A 20,785-nucleotide genomic window follows, 5' to 3' on the forward strand; every position below is an offset into this window, starting at 1 on the left:
TGAGGGGAGGTACATCACCTGCAGCATATTTGACCAGGAGAAGAGCATTGACCGTACCAGACAAGATCACCTCTGCCTTGATGTTTCTTTGCAACTGGTTCCTTCCCAGGCAGCATTGGGCGACCTTTGCCACATCAGTCGGGCAGCTGCTCGCCACTGCATCCAGAATGTTCTGTTCAGGACACTGCCCAACTGAACTAGAACAAGCAAAGAAAGAGATAGCAAGTGAGAGCTATCCAGTTTTACAGACTGGCAGGGTTCCCACAGGTGAAGGGGCAACGGACAGAACACCTGAGGCACTCAAAGCCCCGAGTGGAAAACCCCCTCAAATTACTGAACAGCAAAGGTTTTCATTGCATTAATATTCAGTTGGTGATTCACCTTCCAAAATAACATTCACCCAAAAGGGCCAGAAAATCCATTCACCCGAACTACAATGACTTATTAACACCATGTGTACCCTTTGTGCCAACTAATGTACTTGCTCTTGCTCCTGGTCTGTGAGGGGCTCCCTGAGTGAGATAAGGTTAGGCAGTGGGTGACTGGGTTGGTTTCCCCTGAAAGCCTTAGAGACGTGAGGTGACTCTCATCTCAGGAAAGCAATCGCCCCAGAGGGACCGGCTTCTGACAGCCTTTTTCTGGCAGGGGCAGGGGCTGCCAGGCCCATGTGTAGACATTGGAGAGGGGGTGTAAAGGAAGCAGGTTGAATGCCACCCATTGGAGAGACAGCGAGGTTCTTGCAGCCCGCTAACGCTGGGCACAGGCTCTGAGGTGCTGCTGGTTGGTGTCATTACCGACAATAATCCCCAGTCAGGTCTTGGAAGCCTTGTGAAGGTGTCCTATTCAAAGTGTTTAATACTGTTAGCGGCCACTCCAGGAAGCACCAACGTCCTTAGAAGATCTCCCTGGTATCTTAATACCACAGAAAGCTCTCAAGCTCTCCAGGGTCTTCTACAGGTTGTGAGAAACTTCCTGCAATGTGTCGCAGATGCTGGTAGTAGACTCCTCTTACCGATCCATCATCTTTGTGGAAACCATCTTCACATGAGATCAATGCTCCCTAATCTTGGCTCTTTTGAAGACGAGGACCTTTTGAAGATCTGGATCCCTGGCAACAGCTCCACTGGTGCATCCGGAAGACCCTTCTGCTGAACCCCAAATGCTGTTGGTCCTTCAGACATTTGGCACTCTCTGCTGTGGAAAAACGGATATCCCCCTTTTTAAAGGCTGCACCAGTACCGCAGTTTCCACTCTCCCTCCTCCGGCCCAGCAGCAGTAACCCTATCAGGAGCGATAATACTGCTCCAAACTTGCTCTGCATAGCAAATCAGGGCCACAGGCTGGGGCTCTTTTCTCTAGAAAAGAAAAGAGAAGACTGAGGGCTGACCTGATAAAGGTCTTTACGATTATGAAGAGGTTCGATAGGGTAGATGTAGAGAAGATGTTTCCATTTGTGGGGGAGACCAAAACTTGGGGCCATAAATATAAGATAGTCACGAATAAATCCAATAGGGAATTCAGGAGAAACTGCTTTACCCAAAGAGTGGTTAGAACGTGGAACTCGCTACCACAAGGAGTAGTTGATGCGAATAGCATCAATGCATTTAAGGGGAATCTGGATAAACACATGAGGGAGAAAGGAATAGAAGGACTTGCTGATAGGGTGAGATGAAGAGGGGTCGGAGGAGGCTCGTGTGGAGCATAAACACTGGCATGGACCAGTTGGACCGAATGGCCTGTTTCTGTGCTGTAAAAGTAGATGTAATTCTATGTAGTAAGGAGAGCACAGCCAAGTAACAGCAGGATGATTGAGTGGATGGTCCTTCCCACTCCGCCTCTTACCAGCCAACAGGAGAATCCGGCTCAATGACCCATATTTTCTTCCTCCGCGAATTTGAACACCTCCTCCAGGATTCGTAAGCCACGATGCCCCTTTCAAGAATCTTTGTTCGCTTTCAGTTATTACTTTCGATCTTCACGTGATGATTCTGAATTGCTGAATAGTAGGCTTCAGTTTCTCATGCTCTGTAATTATCGGGCCGACTGAATCGTAATTTTCAGGGTTACGCCGCTGGCCTTTCTTGGAGAGTGGAATTATATCGGCCCGTTTCCAGTCTTCTGTTACTGTGCCAATTTTCAAGGAACAAAGAACAATTTCAGTCAGGGCACCCTGTAGTTCCTGCCATTTAATTCTTAGGCCCCGATATTTACGGGGAAGTGGGGAGGGAGCGGGAAACCCGGAAATGCGGGTGACCCCCCGGAGGTCCTGCCAAATTTAAAGCCAGGATCTCATTTAAATTTTTTTGTCTCCATTTCCCAGCCAGATTGACAGGCTGGCTGGCTGCCATGCGGGGAGGCCTGCGACACCAGGCTGCAGCCAGGGAGCGGAGAGGAGGGAGGAGGTGAGAGATCGGAAAGGCTGGGGGGGTGGGGGAGGAGGGGTTGGGGGGGATCCAAAGCACTTCTGCTCCTCCAGGCCCATCACCCCCAGTGCTCGCTGACCTGCATTGGCTCCCGGTCCGGGAACGCCTTGATTTTAAAATTCTCATCCTTGTTTTCAAATCCCTCCATGGCCTCCCCCCTCCCTATCTCTGTAACCTCCCCCAGCCCTACAACCCTCCGAGATCTCTGCGCTCCTCCAATTCTTGCCTCTTGCGCATCCCCGATTTTAATCGCCCCACCGTTGGCGGCCGTGCCTTCAGCCGCCCAGGCCCGAAGCTCTGGAATTCCCTCCCTAAACCTCTCCACCTCTCTCTCCTCCTTTAAGACGCTCCTTGAAACCTATCTCTTTGACCAAGCTTTTGGTCACCTGTCCTAAAACCTCATTATGTGGCTCGGTGTCAAAGTCCGTTTGATAACACTCCTGTGAAGCGCCTTGGGATGTTTTATTACATTAAAGGCGCTGTATAATTGCAAGTAGTAGTAGTAGTAGTAGTAGTAGTTGTTGTTGTTACCTGCTGGATCCGGCTGTTATCGCCTCCCTTCAGCTGCCAGGTTTCCCGAGCCATGGGAAACCCGGCCCGCAGGTGTTACGTCTAAAAGCCTGCTAAAATCTGAGGCATGCAGCCTCATTAAAATATTTAAATTGCTGACCCACCTCTGGAGAGCAGGTTAGACGCCTGCCTCCCCAACCCGCCTCCGTTAAAACCGGAAGTGTTGAAGGCAGATTGGGGTCGGGTTTCCGATTTTTTACATTTTAACCCACCCCTCTCCCACCCGTTCTGGGGCGGGGGTTGAAATTCCTCCCTTCATTTCTATTTCCATAATATTACCTGATTACCTGTTCAAGCTGCCAACAGCCTGGTTAGTGGAGTAGGACTGACTGTTAAAAGATGACCTATGCCTTTCAATTGCTGTCCCCGCTCTCTCACCTTCAGCATGGCCTGCTTATTCCTTATTTCAGTTTCTATTGCAAAAAATATCTGCAGACTCTCCTGCCATCATTCTTTATGCCAATCGCCATTCTTCCTCCATTTTTCATTTCATTGTCCCTGATGAATTTATTTTTGTACCTTTTCATTTCAACTTCCGGCTTTCTCTCCTCTTCAACCACTCAGTCCTATTGATATTATCCACTTCTAGTTCTTCCTCAATTGCTTTCAATTTTTGCAAAGCAGTTTTCACTTCCAACAAGCGTTTCCATTTTATCTCCCTCACTTCTCCTGTTATGGCTGTAAAATTACTGTTTAAACTCTGGCATGTGTTTCCACTCAGGCTTTGTTTTGAGAAAACTGTGATTGCTCATCCTCTGCGAAATGGGGTTGTCACTGCTTGAGGATGAGGACGCCAATCCTCCAGGATTGTTCGGGAGTCTCCAGGAATTAAAGATTAATCTCCAGGATACTGCTGCGAGCAAAACCCGGGAGAATAATCATAGGAAAAATTGTTTTCTCAGTTGCTTTGAACAATTACGGCTATTAGTTATAAAAATATTACAGATGGGGGGGGGAAGAAAGGTTGTTTGACCGGGGTGGTTGGAGGCGGATGGTCATGTGATGAAACTTCCAGGAATATGTCCAACTAGAGTTGGCAACCCTACTTGAGGAGATGGAGCAAAAGGTAAATGTATGCTTGGGACAATGGCTGGCAGTGCCCAGAACACTGAACATTTGCACGTGGTCGAGGGAGAGGGAAATACAGCAATTGCCCATTAGCGTTATTTGTGGAGAAATTCAAGTGGAAGAAAGTGAGACTAGCGATACTGACGAGGCCTCGCCAACTCACAGACAAGTGTGTGCGCAGATAAAGAAAAAATGACTTAATTACAAAGGAAGGAAGGAAAAGAAAGAAAGACGGACGGACGGACAACTCACCCACTCACACTCACTCACTCACTCACATACGTACAGTGCCTTTCACGACCTCAGGATGCCCCAAAGTACTTTTGAAGCGTAGTCACTGTTGTAATGTAGGAAACACGGCAGCCAATTGGCGTACACCAAGCTCCCTCAAAAAGCAATGTGATAATGACCAGATAATCTGTTGTAGTGATGTTGGTTGAGGGATAAATATTGGCCAAGATTCTAAAGGAAATGCAATCACTGTTAATACATGGGCAAATGCAGCAGGCAATTTGTGCATTGCAAGGTCCCATTAAATGAATGAACGATCAGACAATCTAGAAGGCATAGGAAAGTTAGGAGTCACTTATGATAGTGATCTAAAATACAGAAGCTAAATAAGAAGGGTTGGAGAGGTATGCAGTGAAATTAGTTCCATTTGTAAGTCCTTTGCATAGTTCCAACTTTCGATGCTCCTACCTCTGCTGGCTTGATGGGCTGGATGGCCTACTCATCTTCCCCCACTGGCTACTTATCCGTGCAGCTTTCTTGGCGACAGTATTCTTGGAGCAGTTTCTGCTGACAGAGAATAGTGTTAGGTTTGAAGATGAACTCACATTAGTAGATAGTTAATTGAATTTGAGCAAAATATGCTAGAAGGCCAGAAGGCACTAATTTCTAGTACAGTTCCACATTCGCGCAGTCCTGTGTGTCACTGAACAGCCTAATAATAATGCAGGGGTGTGTGGGTTCTGTGATGGGAGAAGGGACCCTGAGCTAATCATTGTATGATACTTGGTTACTGCTTCATGTTTATCATCTGAGAATAGAACTTGAATAATGCCACAGTACGGGTTAGACTCAGAATCCATCAGTGTTGTGTCTGAAGTGCTGTGAGTTGGAGCATCACAGCAGCAACAGAAGGAAATTAAATCAAAGCAATTGGGAAAAAAAAACAACCTAAAGCTAGAAACAGGGGACTATTCTTTCCACTGTGTGTCAGGTTGAGCAAAAAAAAATGAGTAAAATGAGAGTGAGTGGTAGCAAGCAGCCCTTCTGCAGCATTCAACAACTGGCCTTTAACGTAGCAAAACATCCCAGGGTGCTTCAAAGGAGCATTATCAGACAAAATTTGACATTGAGCAATATAAAGAGATATTAGGGCAGGCAACCAAAAGCTTGGTCAAAGAGGTAGGTTTTAAGGTGTGCCTTAAAGGAGGAGAGAGACGTAGCGGCAGAGAGGTATAGGGAGGGAATTTCCGAGCTCGGGGCCTAGGCAGCTGAAGTCTCAGCCGCCAACGGTGGAGCGAAGGATGTCGGGGATGCGCAAGAGGTCAGAATTGGAGGAACGCAGAGATCTGAGGGTTTGTGGGGCTGGCGGAGGTTGCAGAGATAGGGAGGGGCGAGGCCATGGAGGTGATTTGAAAACAAGGATGACAATTTTAAATTTCACTGTTTCTCTCAGTGTTTTTGAAATTAGTGACAAATAACATTTGTGTCTTAAGGAGACTTGTTACGGCCTTGTTAAACACCAGTCATGAGAATCTCTAGCAGAACTGTGTGGGAGAGAGTAATGAGTAGAAACAAAAGCTAAATTATCTCATACTGAGCCCTGTGGATTAGTTGCAAGAAGAGACAAATTTCAAGGTATTAGTCCAGAATGTATAACAACATGTAGGGATAAATAACTGCAAAAACTAATTAAATATCTGAACAAAACAGTAATTATTTTCTCAAAAGTGAGTTTAAGGAGCTTTGTAATAACATGCCTTTAATAGCATTGGGTATTATTTTAATATCTGTGTTTTAATATCCCAGTTCAAGTGTTCCAACTGAATGTTAATAACTACACTGTGTAACCAGTAAAGCAGATAGATAATTAATAAATACCTACATCAAGTCTACAGCCCAGAAACAGGCCATTTGGCCCAATTGGTCCACACGAGCCTCCTCCCTCCCTACTTCATCTAACCCTATCAGCATATCCTTCTATTCCTTTCTCCCTCGTGTGTTTATCCAGCTTCCCCTTAAATGCATCTATGCTATTTGCCTCAACTACTCCTTGTGGTAGCGAGTTCCACATTCTAACCACTCTTTATGTAAAGAAGTTTCTCCTGAATTCCCTATTGGATTTATTAGTGACTATGTTATATTTATGGCCCCTAGTTCTTGTCTCCCCCACAAGTGGAAACATTTTCTCTACGTCTACCCTATCGAACCCTTTCATTATCTTAAAGATCTCTATCAGGTCACCCCTCAGCCTTCCCTTTTCTAGAGGTTTTGTGCATGGAACACAATGACTACGTTTTGACATAGAATTTGGTTTCAGGTACGACAAGGTGGGCTGTCTGATATCTCAGTGTCCTGTGACATATACTCAATGTCAGCCATGACACGTAGGAGATTTAATGCAAAAGGATGAAATGTCATTCAAATTTTTAAAAAGAGCGTCTCATGACATTGGATCCCACGTACATGATAATGGGAACTTTGCAGCGCCAATTGTGCCAAGGGTCCACTGTGTCGGAAGGTAATTGTACTTTGCTGTCCAGTAAATAGGAGTTTGTCACTATTTACAGGGGTGCCCTCGGAGTGTGTCACTATTTACAGGGGTGCCCAGGGAGTGTGTCACTATTTACAGGGGTGCCCTGGGAGTGTGTCATTATTTACAGGGGTGGCCTGGGACTGTGTCACTATTTCATTTCACATCGTTCACCTGACGAAGGGGGAAGCCTCTGAAAGCTTGTGAATTTAAAATAAAATTGCTGGACTATAACTTGGTGTTGTAAAATTGTTTACAATTGTCAACCCCAGTCCATCACCGGCATCTCCACATCAGTAAATAGGTGGCTGCGTCGGCACAGAGTCGGCGCCCTGTGCAGTTCAATCTCTCCCCTTGGGTCACCTATATTTGTGACTGCACCCTAAGTTCCACAATCGTAAATCTACACAGAAATCAAAATGAAATTTAATTCGAACGGAATAAAGAAGAAAGAAGTTGCATTTCTATAGCACCTTTCACAACCTCAGGATGTCCCAAAGCGCTTCACAACCAATGAAGTCCTTTTGAAGTGCAGTCACTGTTGTAATGTAGGAACCGCGGCAGCCAATTTGTACACAGCAAGATCCCACAAACAGCAATGAGATAAATGAGATCATCTGTTTTTTTAGTGATGTTGGTTGAGGGATAAATATTGACCTGGACAACGAGGAGAACTCCCCTGCTCTTCTTCAAATAGTGCCATGGGATCTTTTACGTCCACCTGAGAGGGCAGACGGTGACTCGGTTTAACGTCTCATCCAAAAGATGAGAGACAGCACTGCAGTGTCATCCTAGACTATGTGCTGAAATATCTGGAGTGGGGCTTGAACCCACAACCTTCTGACTCTGAGGCGAGAGATTTCTACCCACTGAGCGGAAAAGGGAAATATTTATCAGAATTAATAACACCATTCAATAATTTCAACATGTTATTGCTTTTTCCCTTCTCTGAATTTAGAAGGTGCAGACTGTTGAATGGGCAACAGGGAATTTTCATCTGAAGTAAATTATATTTCTTTTGGAATTATATCCGCAAATATTGATTCTCTCCAGTTAAAATTATTTCCCAGGATATCACACATTTAAACACTTCTCCTTTTGATTATTGCATTGTATGCCTGGAAAAATCAAATAAATATCAGTCTATTCAGACAAATAGATGGGGAAGTAATGTACGTGCCAGCACCTGTTTAAATGTGAACACTGTTATGATTAACAATTGTAAGGAATCTTACAACACCAGGTTATAGTCCAACAGTTTTATTTGAAAATCACAAGCTTTCGGAGATTATCTCCTTCGTCAGGTGAGTGAGTGAATGAGAGGTTCTCAAATCGCATATCTTATATTCGGCTGGGACACGATCACACCAATCAAGAGGTGTCGTTGGTGTTCAGACAGGTTAGCCACGGAAAACAGTACGTCCCAGTATACTGAATACACAATGGGTCAAATTACACAGACAAAGAGAGAAAGAGACCTGAAAGGCAGAGAGAGAGAGAGAGAGAATGTCCAGCTGTATTAAAAACAGATAACTTTTTTTTCCTTGCTGGTGGGGTTACGCATAGCGTAACATGAACCCAAGATCCCGGTTGAGGCCGTCCTCATGGGTGCGGAACTTGGCTATCAATTTCTGCTCGACGATTTTGCGTTGTCGTGTGTCTCGAAGGCCGCCTTGGAGAATGCTTACTCGAAAATCGGTGGCTGAATATCCTTGACTTCGGGAAAGCATTCTCCAAGGCGGCCTTCGAGACACACGACAACGCAAAATCGTCGAGCAGAAATTGATAGCTAAGTTCCGCACCCATGAGGACGGCCTCAACCGGGATCTTGGGTTCATGTCACGCTGCACGTAACCCCACCAGCAGGGAAAAAAAAGTTATCTGTTTTTAATACAACTGGACATTCTCTCTCTCTCTCTGCCTTTCAGGTCTCTTTCTCTCTTTGTCTGTGTAATTTGACCCATTGTGTATTCAGTATACTGGGACGTACTGTTTTCCGTGGCTAACCTGTCTGAACACCAACGACACCTCTTGATTGGTGTGATCGTGTCCCAGCCTAATATAAGATATGCGATTTGAGAACCTCTCATTCACTCACTCACCTGACGAAGGAGATAATCTCCGAAAGCTTGTGATTTTCAAATAAAACTGTTGGACTATAACCTGGTGTTGTAAGATTCCTTATATTTGTCCACCCCAGTCCATCACTGGCATCTCCACATCATGATTAACAATGTGCTAGAATTACTACTGAGACAACAACCTTGGGTTGTTACAGGTTGTTAGGCATCTTTAAGATAATGAAAAGATTTGATAGGCTAGACATAGAGAAATGTTTCCACTTGTGGGGGAGTCCAAAACATAAGAACATACGAAATAGGAGCAGGAGAAGGCCATACTGCCCCTCGAGCCTGCTCTGCCATTCAATCAGATCATGGCTGATCTTCGACCTCAACTCCACTTTCCAGCCCGATCCCCATATCCCTTGATTCCCCTAGAGTCCAAAAATCTATCTATCTCAGCCTTGAATATACTCAACGATTCAGCATCCACCGCCTTCTGGGGTAGAGAATTCCAAAGATTCACAACCCTCTGAGCGAAGAAATTCCTCCTCATCTCAATCTTAAATAGCCGAGCCCTTATTCTGCAACTATGCCCCCTAGTGCTAGAGTCTCCAGCCAGGGGAAACAACCTCTCAGCATCTACCCTGTCAAACCCCCTCATAATCTTATATGTTTCAAATAGTTCACCTCTCATTCTTCGAAACTCCAGAGCGTATAGGGCCATTCTACTCAACCTCTCCTCATAGGACAACCCTCTCATCCCAGGAATTAATCTAGTGAACCTTTGTTGCACTGCTTCTAAGGCAAGTATATCTTCCTTAGATAAGGAGAACAAAATTGTACGCAGTACTCCAGGTGAGGTCTCGCCAAAGCCCTGTACAATTGTAGTAAGACTTCCTTACTCTTGCACTCCAACCCCCTTGCAATAGAGGCCAACATGCCATGTGCTTTCCTAATTGCTTGCTGTACCTGCATGGTAACTTCTTGTGTTTCTTGTATGAGGACACCCAGGTCTCTTTGAACACCAACTAGGGGTCATTAATATAAGGTAGTCACTAATAAATCCACTAGGGAATTCAGGAGACTACCGCTTTATCCAAAGAGTGGTAAGAATGTGGAACTCGCGACCACATGGAATAGTTGAGGCAAACAGCATAGATGCATTTAAGGGGATGTTAGCTAAACACACAAAGGGGAAAGGAATAGAAGGATATGTTGAAAGGGGTAGATGATGTAGAGGAGGCTTGTGTGGAGCATAAACACCGGCATAGACCAGTTGGGCTGAATGGCCTGTTTCTGTGCTGAAGACTCAATGTAACTCAATGTAATGGTTCTACTACACTGCTCTTGGAGCACTCCAGGATCACGCATCAGGAAATTGCACACTTCCAGCCCAGGGTTTCGCACCCATTAACTTCAGGGGATGAGTACGATGCACGTAAGAATTTTTATATTGAGAAGGACTTGCATTTATGTCGAGCCTTTCGCCACTGCAGGACGTCCCAAAGTGCTTCACAGCCAATGAAGTACTATTGAAGTGTCGTCCCTGTTGTATACATAGACAGAGAGAGAGAGAGGGAGAAAGAAAGATAGACATAAAGGGAGTCATTTTAACCAAAGTCAATGGGAAGTAAAATCGGGTGGGGTGTAAAATGGGCGACTGATCTGATCGCATCAATTTCCAGCAGGGTGGATTACAACAAGAACAACTTGCATTTATATAGCGCCCTTAACGTAGTAAAATGTCCCAAGGTGCTTCACAGGAGCATAATCAAACAAAATTGGACACCGAGCCACATAAGGAGGTATTAGGACTGGTGGCCTAAAGCTTGGTCAAGGAGGTAGATTTTAAGGAGCGTCTTATAGGAGGAGAGAGAGGCAGAGAAGCGGAGAGGTTTAGGGAGGGAATTCCGGAGCTTAGGGCCTAGGCAGATGAAGGCACGACTGCCAGTGTTGGAGCAATTAAAATCAGGCATGCACAAGAGGCCAGAATTGGAGGAGCGCAGAGATCTCAGAGGGTTGTAGGGCTGGAGGAGGTTACTGAGATAGGGAGGGGCGAGGCCATGGAGGGATTTGAAAACAAGGTTGAGAATTTTTAAATCAAGGCGTTGCCGGACCGGGAGCCAATGTAGGTCAGCGAGCACAGGGGGTGATGGGTGAACGGGACTTGGTGCGAGTTAGGATACGGGCAGCAGAGTTTTGGATGAGCTCAAGTTTATGGAGGGTGGAAGATGGGAGGCCGGCCAGAAGAGCAATGGAATAGTCCAGTCTGGTGGTAACAAAGGCATGGATGAGGGTTTCAGCAGCAGATGAGCTGAGCCAGGAGTGGAGACGGGCGATGTTACGGAGGTGGAAGTAGACGGTCTTGGTGATGAAGCGGACATGAAGTCGAAAGCTCATCTCAGGATCAAATAGGATGCCAAGGTTGTCGAATGGTCTGGTTCAGCCTCAGAGACAGTGGCCAGGGGGAGGAATGGAGTCGATGGCCAGGGAACGGAGCCTGCGGTGGGGACCAAAGGCAACGGCTTTGGTCTTCCCAATATTTAGTTGGAGGAAATTTAAGTTAAAATTACCCCCAGAGTGACAGATGGAGATAGATACAATTAGAGATAGAAAGATAGACAGGGCAACAGATAGAGATCGATATAATTAGAGATAGAAAGATAGACAGAGCGACAGACATAGATAAATGGATAGAAATAGATAAATAGATACATAGAAACACATAGATAGATAAATTAATAGATAGATAGCAACAGATAGAGATGGATAGATAGACAGACAGAGGCAGATAGATCGATAAAGAAATGAATAGAGATATAAGAACATAAGAACATAAGAACATAAGAAATTGGAGCAGGAGTAGGCCAATCGGCCCCTCGAGCCTGCTCCGCCATTCAATAAGATCATGGCTGATCTGATCCCAACCACAAATCTAAAGAACACAAGAAGTCGGAGCAGGACCCGGCCACATAGCCCCTGGGCCCTCTCCGCCACCCACAGGGCATTGACCGATCCGAACTCAGCTTCATGTCCAATTTCCTGCCCGCTCCCCATAACCCCTAATTCCCTTTACTTCTAGGAAACTGTCTATTTCTGTTTTAAATTTATCTAATGATGTAGCTTCCACAGCTTCCTGGGGCAGCAAATTGCACAGACCTACCACCCTCTGAGTGAAGAAGTTTCTCCTCATCTCAGTTTTGAAAGAGCAGCCCCTTATTCTAAGATTATGCCCCCTAGTTCTAGTTTCACCCATCTTTGGGAACATCCTTACTGCATCCACCCGATCAAGACCCTTCACAATCTTATATGTTTCAATAAGATCGCCTCTCATTCTTCTGAACTCCAATGAGTAGAGTCCCAATCTACTCAACCTCTCCTCATATGTCCGCCCCCTCATCCCCGGGATTAACCGAGTGAACCTTCTTTGTACTGCCTCGAGAGCAAGTATGTCTTTTCTTAAGTATGGAGACCAAAACTGTATGCAGTATTCCAGGTGCGGTCTCACCAATACCTTATATAACTGCAGCAATACCTCCTTGTTTTTATATTCTATCCCCCTAGCAATAAAAGCCAACATTCCGTTGGCTTTCTTGATCACCTGCTGCACCTGCATACCAACTTTTTGATTTTCTTGCACTAGGACCCCCAGATCCCTTTGTACTGCAGTACTTTCCAGTCTCTCGCCATTAAGAAAATAACTTGCTCTCTGATTTTTCCTGCCAAAGTGCATAACCTCACATTTTCCAATATTATATTGCATCTGCCAAATCTCCGCCCACTCACCCAGCCTGTCTATATCCCCTTGCAGGTTTTTTATGTCCTCCTCACTCTCTACTTTCCCTCCCATCTTTGTATCATCTGCAAATTTTGATATGTTGCACTCGGTCCCCTCCTCCAAATCGTTAATATAGATTGTAAAGAGTTGGGGACCCAGCACCGACCCCTGTGGAACATCACTGGTGACTGGTTGCCAGTCCGAAAATGAACCATTTATCCCAACTCTCTGCTTCCTGTTCGATAACCAATCCTCCACCCATGCCAGAATATTACCCCCAATCCCGTGATTTTTTATCTTAAGTAATAATCTTTTATGTGGCACCTTGTCGAATGCCTTCTGGAAGTCTAAATACACTATGTCCACTGGTTCCCCTTTATCCACCCTATACGTTATATCCTCGAAGAACTCAAGCAAATTTGTCAGACATGACTTCCCCTTCATAAAGCCATGCTGACTTTGTCCTATTAAATTATGCTTATCTAAATGTTCCGTTACTGTCTCCTTAATAATAGACTCCAAAATTTTACCCACCACAGATGTTAAGCTAACTGGCCTATAATTTCCAGCCTTCTGCCTACTACCCTTTTTAAATAACGGTGTTACATTAGCAGTTTTCCAATCTGCCGGGACCTCTCCTGAGTCCAGGGAATTTTGGAAAACTATCACCAAAGCATCCACAATCCCTACTGCCACTTCCCTCAAGACCCTAGGATGGAAGCCATCAGGTCCAGGGGATTTATCCGCCTTGAGTCCCATTATTTTACTGAGTACCATCTCCTGAGTGATTTTAATCGTATTTAGCTCCTCCCCCCCGAGAGTCCCCTGTTTGTCCAGTGTTGGGATATTCTTAGTGTCCTCTACTGTAAAGACTGAAACAAAATATTTGTTCAGCATTTTTGCCATCTCCATGTTTCCCACCATTAATTTCCCGGTCTCATCCTCTAAGGGACCTATGTTTGCCTTAGCCACCCTTTTTCTTTTTATATAACTATAGAAACTCTTGCTATCTGTTTTTATATTTTTTGCTAATTTCTTTTCATAATCTAACTTCCCTTTCTTAATCAATCCTTTAGTTACTTTTTGCTGTCTTTTGAAGAATTCCCAATCTTCTATCCTCCCACTAAGTTTGGCTACCTTATATGTCCTTGTTTTTAGTCGGATACTATCCTTGATTTCTTTACTTAGCCACGGATGGCTGTCATTTCTTTTACACCCTTTTTTCCTCAGTGGAATATATTTATTTTGAAAGTTGTAAAATAACTCCCTAAATGAACACCACTGCTCATGTACCGTCTTACCCTTTAATCTATTTTCCCAGTCCACTTTAATCAATTCCGCTCTCATACCATCATAGTCTCCTTTATTCAAGCTCAGTACGCTTGTTTGAGAATCAACCTTCTCACCCTCTAATTGGATATGGAATTCAACCATGTTGTGGTCGCTCGTTCCAAGGGGATCCTTAACTAGGACATTATTAATTAATCCTGGCTCATTACACAGGACCAGGTCCAAGGTTGCCTACCCCCTTGTAGGATCAGTTACATACTGCTCAAGAAATCCATCCCTGATGCACTCAATGAACTCGTCCTCAAGGCTGCTCTGCCCAATTTGATTTGTCCAGTTAATATGATAATTAAAATCCCCCATAATTATGGCTGTTCCCTTATTACATGCCCCGACTATTTCCTGATTAATACTTCTTCCAGCAGAGTTGCAACTATTAGGAGGCCTATATACTACGCCCACTAATGTTTTTTTTCCCTTATTATTCCTTATCTCCACCCAAACTGTTTCATATAGGGCCCGATATTAGAAGGGGGGCAGGTTGCCAGCGGGGGTTCGACTGGGCGCATGGGTAACCCGCCCAGAAAAATCGGTGGGTTGCCCACGCGATCATAAGTAAATTGAAGCCACTTATCTTGGCTTCCAAGTTTCACGCTGGAAAGCTGCGCAGCGGACGGACTGTGCACCTGCATCATAGGCTGTCAGCTGGAGGAGCCCTATTTAAAGGGACAGTCCTCCACTGACTGACGCTGCAGAAAGGAGCCAAAATTACAGCATGGAGCAGCCCTGGGGGAAGGCTGCTCCCACGTTTAATGATGCCTCACTCCAGGTCCTACTGGATGGGGTGAGGAGGAGAGGGAGGACAGAGATCTTCTCCCCGGCGGACGGGAGGAAGTGGCCTGCCTCTGCCATCACGAAGGCCTGGCTCAAGGTGGCAGAGGAGGTCACCAGCACCACCAACATATCACGCACCTGCATACAGTGCAGGAGGCGCTTCAATGACCTAAGTAGGTCAGCCGAAGTGAGTACACTTATTCGTTCCCCTACACTCCGTCTGCCACATCATCGCCCCCACCCCACATCTCCTTCTGCACTGCCAACACTACTCTATCACATCACTCCTCACACCCATTCAAAGCTCATCCTCATCTTACCTGCAATTACTCACCTCCCCAGTACTCATCCCACCACTACCACTCAACCCAATCCTCATACAATCTCATGGTTCTGTCTCATACTCACCCTCTCATGCATCTCTTTCACGGTCAGCCTCACCCCCTGTCACTACCTGATCTGAAGCCACAGGGCATGCATCACATATGTACAGTAGGAAGTGTAAGGCAAACGTGTCGTGAGCATGAAGGGGATGCACAAGGTTGTTTGAGGGTTTGTCATGGTTTTTACTTATATTTGATTTCTGATCAACTCACATTACATATTATATTGTCATCACTACTGCCACGTCTTGGCCATTCTTGACTGGCTTGTGCAATAATGCCCTTTCATGAGGTTCTCCATGAACACCCTTGATGCCACCCATTGGGTCACCCTACAGTGGATGTATGTGTAGTTGCACGACTACTTTGTGCAGGTGCCTGTTACGCAGTACTATGCTGTGTAGCTCCACATGGCGGAGGTGGACGGCATGCCTGGCGAGGCTGGTGATGTTGCTCATCCTCCAATGGAGTGATGAATGCAGCAATGGACCCACCACAATCCTAATGGTGTGATTGTAAGGGGGTCCACAAAGTAGGTAAGTAGTAGAGTTTAGGGTATGATTTAATAATTTGGAGTGTGGAGACAACGGTGTGGCAGGCAAAACTTTGTCCGAGGTGACAGAGTGCCCTGCTGCAATGAATGAGGGTTTACCCCGTACCTGTTAAATGGACCTTTGCAGCTGCCACTGGCCGCTGGCTGCAACACGTCTGTTTAAACAGGGAGTGTTTCCCCCAGCATCCTCCTAAAATCTCCAACTAATGAGGTCTGTAAACGACCTCAAGTGCCCAGATAATGATCTTAAGTGGGATCCCGCCGGCTTTAATTGCCGGTGGGAGTCCCGCATGCGGGGGCTGCGCAGGCACCGATTCCCGGGCTCTGGACCCGCTCCGGGAATCCCCAATTTTAGGAGCTCCCCCCGCCACGAACGCACCCGCTCGGCCATCCGAAAATTGACCCCGAAGACAGAGATAGATGAAGATAGACGAATATAGATAGAATCCAAAAAAGTTTTTTTGAGATTTGCTAAACTTTCTCAGAGAAAAAAAATCTAATGTCACACAACACGTTTGACATATTTTACTAAGATTTTAATTGATCACATTCCAGATGTGACTCTTTGCTCTCACCATGAGAACTTCAATAGATAACTGGAGCATTGTTCTATGTTGGTAACAAACTAAATTTAAAACAGATATTAGGAATAACTTTACTCAAAGCGTGATGAAAATTTAGACCAGGGTGGGGTAGTAGCAAAAACAATGGGGACATTCAAACTGCAGCTGGATGCTACAGGGACAGCATAAGGCGTAGGTTTTCATACTCTGATCCCTGAACCTTAGAGAGTAGCTCAGATTTCTGACTAACTCATCAAATTTCTTTACTTTCTGTATGGTCTGTATTTTTTCACTTACTAATGCATGATTTTTGTTGATGTACATTAATAAAAAAAAATGTTTTCTGTGATGAAAGCATTCTTTTCCTTGGGAGCTGGCACTGATGTTTGCAATTTTGTACCAGGGACTCTCGGGAGTGTGTCAGTATTTGTAGGGGAGCCATGGGAGTGTGTCACCATTCACAGGGGGCCTCAGGAGTGTGCCAATGATTGTAGGGGGTCCTCAGAAGTGTGGCAATAATTGTAGGGAGTCCTCAAGAGTGTGTCAATAATTGTAGGGAGTCCTCAAGAGTATGTCAATAATTGTAGGGAGTCCTCTGGAGTGTGTCAATAATTGTAGGGAGTCCTCAAGAGTGTGTCAATAATTGTAGGGAGTCCTCAGGAGTGTGTCAATAATTGTAGGGAGTCCTCAGGAGTGTGTCAATAATTGTAGGGAGTCCTCAGGATTGTGTCAATAATTGTAGGGTTTCCTCAAGAGTATGTCAATAATTGTAGGGAGTCTTCTGGAGTGTGTCAATAATTGTAGGGAGTCCTCAAGAGTGTGTCAATAATTTTAGGGAGTCCTCAGGAGTGTGTCAATAATTGTAGGGAGTCCTCAGGAGTGTGTCAATAATTGTAGGGTTTCCCCTCAGATAAAGCTTTGAAATCAACTGGCGAAAAGGTAAGCCAGAGATGAGCTTCGATTGGCCGAGTGGTCTTTCCTCGTCTTTCTTGTAATGCATTTTCCGTGCGAAGATCAAACATTTTTCCCTGTTTGAAATGAACAGTTTGGAAAATTGTAATCTACAATGTTTAGTGATAAGCAACCCTTCCCTCACACACACACACACACACATTACGCTTTTGATATGATAGTGATGGGAATGTGATATTGGAAGTCCTCGCTCAAATTCTGAGCACTTGAAATTGTAGAGCTGGATTTTATACTTGGATCAAAGGCAAAATCCCTTTAAAACCAAAAGTCAAATTACGGTTATGATTTTTTAAAATTCAAGTTGCCTGCATATTCCAAATATCGATGTGTATGCAATGCACTTCAACACTCAAACTGCTCAACCTAAACTTTTTTTTAATATTCGTTCATGGGATGTGGGCATCGCTGGCGAGGCCAGCATTTATTGCCTATCCCTAATTGCCCTTGAGAAGGTGGTGGTGAGCAGCCTTCTTGAACCGCTGCAGTCCGTGTGGTGAAGGTTCTCCCACAGTGCTGTTAGGAAGGGAGTTCCAGGATTTTGACCCAGCGATGATGAAGGAACGGCGATATATTTCCAAGTCGGGATGGTGTGTGTCTTGGAGGGGAACGTGCAGGTGGTGTTGTTCCCATGTACCTGCTGCTCTTATCCTTCTAGGTGGTAGAGGTCGCGGGTTTGGGAGGTGCTGTCGAAGAAGCCTTGGCGAGTTGCTGCAGTGCATCCTGTGGATGGTACACACTGCAGCACTGTGCGCTGGTAGTGAAGGGAGTGAATGTTTAGGGTGGTGGATGGGGTGCCAGTCAAGCGGGCTGCTTTGTCCTGAATGGTGTCGAGCTTCTTGAGTGTTGTTGGAGCTGCACTCATCCAGGCAAGTGGAGAGTATTCCATCACACTCCTGACTTGTGCCTTGTAGATGGTGGAAAGGCTTTGGGGAGTCAGGAGGTGAGTCACTCGCCGCAGAATACCCAGCCTCTGACTTGCTTTTGTAGCCACAGTATTTATATGGCTGGTCCAGTTAAGTTTCTGGTCAATGGTGACCCCCAGGATGTTGATGGTGGGGGATTCGGCCATGGTAACGCCGTTGAATGTCAAGGGGAGGTGGTTAGACTCTCTCGTGTTGTCCTTTAGAAGTTAAGGCTGTTCCTTTCCATCATACCATCCCCCACAATCGGCCTCCATTGATTTCCATCGATAATTTTTCTAATTTACAAGATAATTTAAATGTAATTGTTGAAATGTGACGGTTTGTCATGTTTCTTATTTAATTGGATGTCTGCAGCGATATGGAGCTACACTGAAAGGGTTTTATGGAAGAAAAGACCCAATGTTGGGAAATTGGTGAACGAAGGCTTGTTGAGGAATCCGGTCGTGGAACAGCAGTCAGTGAAACGGTCAATTATATACCTGTGAGGGCAGTGGCTTGCATTTCACATCTGGCATCGATGATCAATGCTCTCAGCTGCCGGTCAACATGAAAAAAACCATTCATGCTATTAATCTTCTCTGTTCACAGGTAACACAACAATGGACTCCAAATCATTTTAACCTTCAGGAGTTAATTCATACTCTTGTGAGTGCACGGTCTTCGAGTTCTGGAATTCAGTGTTTGACTCATGGTTTATTCTCTATTCAGACGCTGGCACTAATCAGTGCTGCCTGTTCTTACTCACAGCAGCCTTTCTGCTTGGATGATTGAAAAGGGAGCCCTGGGGCTCTGAGATTTGTGTTTCAGAGGATCCGTGGACAAATCTTTGTTGCCTGATACACAAATAGTAGCTGTGAGGAGGGAGAGATAAATAATACACCTTGCAGCGGGGCCTCCATTACACACCATTTTGGAGCAGCCCCCTCTCTGCCTCATTACCCAGGTTGGATAATGGAAACTGGTGGACAATGGAGAGTCCTTCATTTCGGTCTTACACTGACTGTATAGCCGTGGGAATAGACAGCAGTACAATTCAGATAACAAACGAAACAGAGTGCAGTTGTACTTGCCAAGAAACAATATTCTCGGAAAGACTCTGGCAGATAATTGTTGGACTGATAATGGAGGCTCTGGTGTAATTATTTATCTTGCTAAAGGTAATCAAGCAGTTCCAGAATATTCATCCATCTTCACAACTGTGCCTGCTGTCATTGAAAAACAACATTATCCCTCTCCCAGCCAGGGCAACATGGGATCAATTCTGTCCTGTGCAGCGTTTGCTCATCTCAGTCAGTGACAATAGCCTCCGGTCTTGGACCCAACCACTTACCTATCTGGCTTCTTTTTGTTGAGAGTTCATTGATTTAGCCTTGCCTGCTTTTGCTGGGAGTCTATTCCACACATTAATTCAGTACTCATTGGAGAAAAGAAACACTGGAAAGGTAATTGTTCCAGTCCAGAAAACTCTCGTCTTACTTGAGGCTCGTTAGGTTAAGGAATAGTGTGTAGAAGGGTTTGTCTTAAGTCAGAGTAGGTTGTCTTCAGGAGCTGTGGCCATGGAGGATTTATTAATGTATGCAGTTCAGGTGAATGTGAGGATAGAGTCCAGGGACTAAGATCAGCTTTTGGCCCATGCCTGGAGATTGGATTATTCATGGATGCTCATTCTTGAAACGGGAAAATCTATAGGGGCTCAAAAAAATTCTCAGCAGCCTTGTACTCCCTCTACTCCGTGGTAACATTCTCACCTTACTAACATCTCAATGGAGGTGCAGTTTGTACTGTGTTCTTAACCATCATTTTCTCATCAAAATGTAACTTTAATTCTTGAATCTAGAAATTAGCTTTATTGTGTGCCTGACCCTTGACCTGGGAATGCTTAACGTTGGCAATAGGGCCAAATAACTGGAAAAATAGCCCTTTACCTACCATTGGGGTAATGCACTATATCTTATAAACACCAAAATGCCTTAAAATGTATTTTTTAAAAGTATTTAAACTGCAGAAGCAATGAGAGCGAACAAGAACAACTGATGAAGTTATTCTATATTTTGCTTATGTGATGAGTTGACATGCAATGAAAAGTTGATACAGAGAGATATGAACATAAGAATTAGGAGCAGGAGAAGGCCTTACGGCCCCTCGAGCCATTCAATAAGATCATGGCTGATCTTCGACCTCAACTCCACTTTCCCGCCAGATCCCCATATCCCTTGATTCCCCTAGAGTCCAAAAATCTATCTATCTCAGCTTTGAATATTCTCAACAACTCAGCATTCACAACCCTCTGAGTGAAGAAATTCCTCCTCATCTCAGTCTTAAATTGCCGACCCCTAATCCTGAGACTATGTCCCCTTCTGGACTCTCCAGCCAGGTGAAACAACCTCTCGGCATCTACCCTGTCAAGCCCCCTCAGAATCTTACATCTTTCAATGAGATCACCTCTCCATCTAAACTACAGAGAATATAGGCCCATTTTACTCAATCTCTCCTCACAGGACAGCTCTCCCATCCCAGGAATTAATCTAGTGAACCTTCGTTGCACCGCCTCTAAGGCAAGTATATCCTTCCTTAGATAAGGAGGCCAAAACTGTATACAGTTATCCA

General features: G+C 45.0%; 1 long non-coding RNA gene across 1 annotated transcript in view; it reads right to left on the reverse strand.

Moving 5' to 3' along the window:
- Nucleotides 1-4,766: 4,766 nt before the first annotated feature.
- Nucleotides 4,767-20,785, reverse strand: part of LOC137335701 (uncharacterized) — a 91,964-nt gene continuing 75,945 nt past the window's right edge. Inside the window, exon 3 of the long non-coding RNA XR_010966480.1 lies at nucleotides 4,767-4,856. This is a non-coding gene — a long non-coding RNA (uncharacterized lncRNA). The remainder of the gene's footprint in view (nucleotides 4,857-20,785) is intronic.

The sequence above is a fragment of the Heptranchias perlo genome, chromosome 20 (genome assembly GCF_035084215.1).
Source record: "Heptranchias perlo isolate sHepPer1 chromosome 20, sHepPer1.hap1, whole genome shotgun sequence".
NCBI classification, from domain to species: domain Eukaryota; kingdom Metazoa; phylum Chordata; class Chondrichthyes; order Hexanchiformes; family Hexanchidae; genus Heptranchias; species Heptranchias perlo.